This window comes from Herpailurus yagouaroundi, unplaced genomic scaffold (genome assembly GCF_014898765.1).
Source record: "Herpailurus yagouaroundi ecotype Mexico unplaced genomic scaffold, PumYag 190, whole genome shotgun sequence".
In the NCBI taxonomy this organism is placed as follows: Eukaryota; Metazoa; Chordata; class Mammalia; order Carnivora; family Felidae; genus Herpailurus; species Herpailurus yagouaroundi.
Genome location: NW_024412421.1, coordinates 18,692,397 through 18,698,396, shown reverse-complemented (window position 1 = coordinate 18,698,396; position 6,000 = coordinate 18,692,397). Strand labels below are relative to the sequence as shown.

At 38.8% G+C, this 6,000-nt stretch overlaps 1 protein-coding gene across 3 annotated transcripts in view; it reads left to right on the top strand.

Annotated features, from left to right (window-relative positions):
• The window catches only part of TERB1 (telomere repeat binding bouquet formation protein 1), a 47,477-nt gene that overhangs the window by 5,326 nt on the left and 36,151 nt on the right, over positions 1–6,000 (top strand). The window lies entirely within an intron of this gene.

The window sequence follows — 6,000 nt, the reverse complement described above, 5'->3', positions numbered from 1 at the left end:
TTATTTTATTTTATTTTATTTTATTTTATTTTATTTTATTTTATTTTTTTCCAACGTTTTTTATTTATTTTTGGGACAGAGAGAGACAGAGCATGAATGGGGGAGGGGCAGAGAGAGAGGGAGACACAGAATCGGAAACAGGCTCCAGGCTCCGAGCCATCAGCCCAGAGCCTGACGCGGGACACGAACCCACGGACCGCGAGATCGTGACCTGGCTGAAGTCAGACGCTTAACCGACTGCGCCACCCAGGTGCCCCTGATAGCCATTTTAATAGAGACATAGACAAGAATACTGGGAATCTGAGAGAACCACCATGACAGTATGCATGGAGGTATAGATTTTAGAGTTGTCCTTTGAAAGATGGAAATTAAATCCATGGACATGGAGGAGGTTAATCAGAAATATTAAATATTAAAAGAAGAAAAGGATGGGGAATGGTGTTCCTTAATGCACACCATCACATAAGAATTTGGCTGAGGAAGAGGGCCCTCAAAAAAAGACTGAGAAAAACATTTCTTTTTTTTTTTTTTAACATTTGTTTATTTTTGAAAGAGAAAGAGAGAGAGATAGAGCGTGAAAGGTGAAGGAGTAGAGAGAGAAAGGGAGACACAGAATCAGAAGCTGGCTCCAGGGCTCTGAGCTGTCAGCACAGAGCCCAACACGGGCTTGAACTCACAAACTGTGAGATCATGATCTGAGCTGAAGTCAGATGCTTAACTGACTGAGCCACCCAGGCATCCCAAAACATTTATGTATTTTTTTTTAATTTTTTATATTTTAGTTAATTAAATTTTTTAAAAATATTTTTTAACTTTTATTTATTATTGAGAGACAGAGCATGAGCAGGGGAGGGTCAGAGAGAGGAGGAGACACAGAATCCAAAGCAGGTTCCAGGCTCTCAGCTGTCAGCACAGAGCCTGACGTGGGACTCGAACTCAAACTGTGAGATCATAATCTGAGCCGAACTTGAATGCTTAACCGACTGAACCACCCAGGCACCCCTAGTTAATTAAATTTTTTTAATGTTTAATTTAGAGAGAGTGAGCACAAGTGGAAGAGGGGCAGAGAGAGAGGAATACACAAAATCCGAAGCGGGCTCCAGGTTCTGAGCTGTTAGCACAGAGCCTGACCTGGGGCTCGAACCTATGAACCATGAGATCATGACCTGAGCCGAAGTTGGACACTTAACCTACTGAACCACCCAGGCACCCCTATTTTAGTTAGTTAATATGCAGTGCAGTATTGGTTTCAGAAGTAGAATTCAGTGATTCATTACTTACATACAATACCCATTACTCATCACAAGTGCCCCACTTAATCCTCCTCACGCATCCAGCCCATCTCCTATGCAACTCCCTCCATCAACCCTCAGTTCTCTATCGTTAAGTCTCTTGTGGTGTGTTTCCCTTTCTTCTCCTCCCTCCCTCATATGTTCATCTGTTTTGCTTTTTAAATTCCACATATGAGTGGAATCATATATTTGTCTTTCTCTGATTGATTTATTTTACTTAGCATAATACATTCTGTCTAGCTCCATCCAAGATGTTACACATGACAAGATTTCTTTTTTTTTTTTTTTGATGGTTAAGTAATGTTCCATTATATATATGCCACATCTTTTTTATCCATTTATCAGTTGATAGACATTTGGGCTCTCTCCATAGTTTGATAGCTATTGTTGATAATGCTGCTGTAAACATTGGTGGGGTGCACATACCCCTTCAAATCTATAGTGTGAGAAAAACTTTTCAGGAAGGTGAATGGAGAGTCAGGAATGTGGAATTTTGGAAATCAGCTTTAGGAGAATACTTCCATGAGAGAGATTGCTTGAGCTATTCAGTGTCAAGTGTCCATAGATGATGACTGAATTGTCCGCTAGATTTTGTATTTAGGAGGCCATTTGTTTTATTAATAGTCAATTTAGTAGGGGTGCCTGAGTGGCTCAGTTGGTTAAGCATCCAACTCTTGGTTTTGTCTCAGGTCATGATCTCACGGTTCGTGGGTTTGAGCCCCGTGTCACGCTCTGCACTGCCAGTGTGGAGCCTGTTTGAAATTCTCTCTCTCCCCCATCCCCTCTGCCCCTTCTGTACCCCCCTCTTTCTCTCTCTCTCTCAAAATAAATAGATAAACTTAAAAAAAACAGTACATTTAATATATTTCAGCCCGATTGCAGTATATTGACGTTTAGGTGGGAAATAAGGATCTGGAGACATTATGAATACCTAACTCTTTTTTTTTCTTTTTTTTAAAGTTTATTTATTTTGAGAGAAAGAGAGAGAGAGAGAGAGTATGTGCAAGGGGAGGGGCAGAGAGAGAGGGAGAGAGAATTCCAAGCTGGCTCATAGAGCCTGATGTTGGGCTTGATCTCATGAACCTTGAGATCATGATCTGAGCTAAAATTTAGTGTTTTTTGCCCAACCGACTGAGCCACCCAGGTGCCCCAATACCTAACTCATCTTAAAAGCTTGACTGAAGAGAGGTGCCTGGGTGGCTCAGTTGGTTAAATATCCAACTCTTGATTTTGGCTCAGGTCATGATCTTATGGTTCGATTCATAGGATCGAGCCCCATATCAAGCTCTGCGCTGTTAGCACAGAGTCTCCTTGGGCCTCTCTTCCTGTCTTGCTGCCCCTCTTCCCACCCCTCAAAATAAATGAATAAACATTAAAAGAAAAACAACCAAAGTATACAATTCAGTTATTTTAAATATATTCACAGTTGTGCAACCATCACCACAATCAATTTTAGAACATTTTTATCACCCCCAAAGAAACCCTATGCCCTTTAGCAATCACACCCCCCTCCCAACTGTAGGCAATCACTAATCTATTTTCTGTCTCTGGACTTGCCTATTCTGGACATATAAATTGAATCATAGAATATGTGGGCTTTTGTGACTGGCTTCCTTCACTTAGTGTAATATTTTCTTTCTTTCTTTTTTTTAAATTTTTTTTTAACGTTTATTTATTTTTGAGACAGAGAGAGACAGGGCATGAACGGGGGAGGGTCAGAGAGAGAGGGAGACACAGAATCTGAAACAGGCTCCAGGCTCTGAGCAGTCAGCACAGAGCCCGACGCGGGGCTCAAAGTCACAGACAGTGAGATCGTGACCTGAGCCGAAGTCGGATGCTTAACCAACTGAGCCACCCAGGCGCCCCTTAGTGTAATATTTTCAAGAATTATTCAAGTTGTACCAGTATCTTCATTCCTTTTTATTGCCAAATAATATTTCATTGAATGGATATATCATATTTTGTTTATCCATTTAAGAGTTGGTGGAAATTTGGGTTTCCACTGTTTGGCAGTTACAAGTAATGCTGCTATGAATGTTCATGTGTAAGTTTTTGTGTGCCATAGGTTTTCATTTCTCTTGGGTATATATTTGGTAGTAGAATTGCTGAGTCTATGGTAAATTTATGTTTAGCCTTTTGAGGAATTGCCAGATTTTTGCCAAAGTGGCTGTACCATTTTATATTCCTGCAGCAATGTATAAGGGCCCCAATTTCTTCAGATCCTTGGTCAACACTTGACATAATCTGTCTTTTCGATTGTAGCCATCCTAGTGGATGTGAAGTGGTTTCTAATTGTGGTTCTGGTTTGTATTTCCTTAATGACTAATGCTGTTGAGCATCTTTTCATATACTTAATTGACCATTTGTGTATCTTTTTTGGAGAAATGTCCATTCTTTGCTTTTTAATTGGATTATCTTTTTATTATTGAGGTTTTAGAGTTCTTTATATGTTATGAACACAAGCCCCTTATCAGATACCTTATTTATAGGTATATTCTTCCCTTCCTTATATGTGAATTATCTTTTCACATTCTTTTTTTTTTTTTTTTAATTTTTTTTTTTCAACGTTTATTTATTTTTGGGACAGAGAGAGACAGAGCATGAACAGGGGAGGGGCAGAGAGAGAGGGAGACACAGAATGTGAAACAGGCTCCAGGCTCTGAGCCATCAGCCCAGAGCCTGATGCGGGGCTCGAACTCACGGACCGCGAGATCGTGACCTGGCTGAAGTCGGACGCTTAACCGACTGCGCCACCCAGGCGCCCCTCTTTTCACATTCTTAATGATATCTTTTGAAGCTCAAAAAATTTCAATTTTAAGTCCAATTTATCCAGTGTTCTTTTATTGCTTGTGCTTTTGTGTATATTCTTGAGTTTTTGTTTATTTTCTTCAGGAATTATTGAAGAAACTAGGTTTCATAGCCTGGGGAAGATAAAACTTGAATTGTTGATGTCATTAGGTGCTTTGGGAAGGGAGGGATTATAATAGAAAGTATCAAAATATGAGAGGGGAGTATAGGAGAGAATAGAGGAATACATAAAGAAGTTTCTTGTTTTCTTCAGTTGTGCCTAGAATTGAAAATCACTATGTTCCATCAAAAATCCTGTTTGGCATGTTGTTGCTGATGAGAGGTTTATTGATAACCCATACAGGCAAGCTAACCTTTTTACAGTTTCTATTAATGTAGAATAAGATCAATAAATGATTGCTGTTGCTTCAAGACAACTTAGTGATAACCTTTGTATTATGGTTTTTCACTAACAAATTGGGTCATGAATTATTTCATTAAACCAAATTGTCAGTTGAATTTCCTTTAAGAGGAAGACTAAATATTGACAATAAATCTAAGTTTCTTTTAGTGTGTTCCTCTGTACTTCTGTCCTGTCTTCATTCTTTATCTTTGAAAGCTTTATTTTTTTTTTGAAAAAAATTTTTCTATTAAAATTTTATTTAATGTTTTTATTTTACTTAGCACGTGAGCGAGCATGAGCGGGGGAGGGGCAAAGAGAGAGGGAGACACAGAATCTGAAGCAGGCTCTAGGTTCTGAGCTGTCAGCACAGAGCCCGACCCGGGGCTTGAACCCATGAACCGTGAGATCATGACCTGAGCCAAAGTTGGACACTTAACCAACTTGAGCCACCCAGGTGCCCCTATCTTTGAGAACTTTAAATGTTAATTCAAGCATTATGTCAAAATCTACATACAACTTAAAATCCTTAAAACCAAGGGAAGAAATTGTTTAAAGGGTATGGTAAAAAATTTTATGGGAAAATGATTATCTTTCATTTTTAGTTGCAAATAAATATTTCAAGTTTATATTTTGATAAGTCACACACACACACACACACACACACACACACACACACACACATCCATGCAAACAGTAGCAACAATCAGGATAGGGAATATAGCCTCATGCACCTTTATAATACTTCTTTTCGTCCCTTCCTTGACCCACTTTCCCCAAACGACCACTGATCTGCCTTCTGTTACTATAGAGTAGTTTAATTTTTTTTTCAGTACATGGAATAATACAGTACATATTCTTTGTGTGTGGTTTCTTTCCCTCAGCGTAATTATTTTGCGATTCATCCATGTTGTTGTGTATATCAATAGTTAATTCCTTTTTATTGCTAAGTAGTATTCCATTTTATGGTCATTTGTTTATCCATTCATCTGTTGATGGACATTTCAGTTGTTTTCAGTTTTTGGCTATTACATACAATGCTGCCATGAACATTTGTGTACAAGTCTTTGTAGGGACACATAACCTGCTTTCCTTTTGGGTAAATTCTTAGGAGTGAAATGGCTGGATCAAATGGTAGGTGTATGTTTAACAATTTATGAAACTGCTGAACTTTCAAAGTGGCTGTACCATTTTATGTATCCACCAGCAATATATGAGAGTTCCACTTCTTTTGCATCCTTGCCAAATATTGCATCCTTGAGCCCTGCTTTGGGCTCTGTGCTGACAGCTCGGAGCCTGGAACCTGCTTCAGTTTCTGTGTTCTCCTTTCTGTCTGCCCCTCCCCTGCTTGTGCTCTGTCTCTCTCTTTCTCTCTGTCTCTCTCCCCCAGAAATAAATACATTAATTTTTTTTAAAAGGAAAATACTGCTAAGAGAATGAAGTTTTAAATTTTGATGAAATATAATTTATTCATTATTTTTCTACAGATTGTATTAATAATACTGTGTCTAAGAAATTTTC